We start from the raw sequence: 461 nt of genomic DNA on the forward strand, positions 1-461 counted from the left end.
AGTAGAAAAGACAAAATAAAATAAATATTTTGTATTTGTGTGAATAATAGGTTCTTAGGAATGTAACACTAATTATGACTGAAAAGCAATTTTTCTAAAGTAGTTTTGTTTATCTTGATATTTAAACAATAAGGATTAAATGGTTTTGTAGACGCTGTATTTTATTATAATTGATCTAAAAAACCAAATTTGTATTATCTTCAATGTATAATACAATCACTAAAATCATTTTGTAAATATTATTCCTCGAAAAAATCTGTTGTATTAAATTTTAAAAAATTCTTATGGTATTATTATCTTTAATGTATAACACGATCACGCAAAATCATTTTATTATTAATGAAACAAAAACTTAGCAAAAATGAGTGAAATCCGTGGAAAAGAGACATTGAAAATGTAAAAAAAACCGCCAAGTATATTTTTTAACGTTTTTACCTCGAAAAAATTGTATCAAATTGAAA

This window comes from Wasmannia auropunctata, unplaced genomic scaffold (assembly GCF_000956235.1).
Source record: "Wasmannia auropunctata unplaced genomic scaffold, wasmannia.A_1.0 LD336090.1, whole genome shotgun sequence".
NCBI lineage: Eukaryota > Metazoa > Arthropoda > Insecta > Hymenoptera > Formicidae > Wasmannia > Wasmannia auropunctata.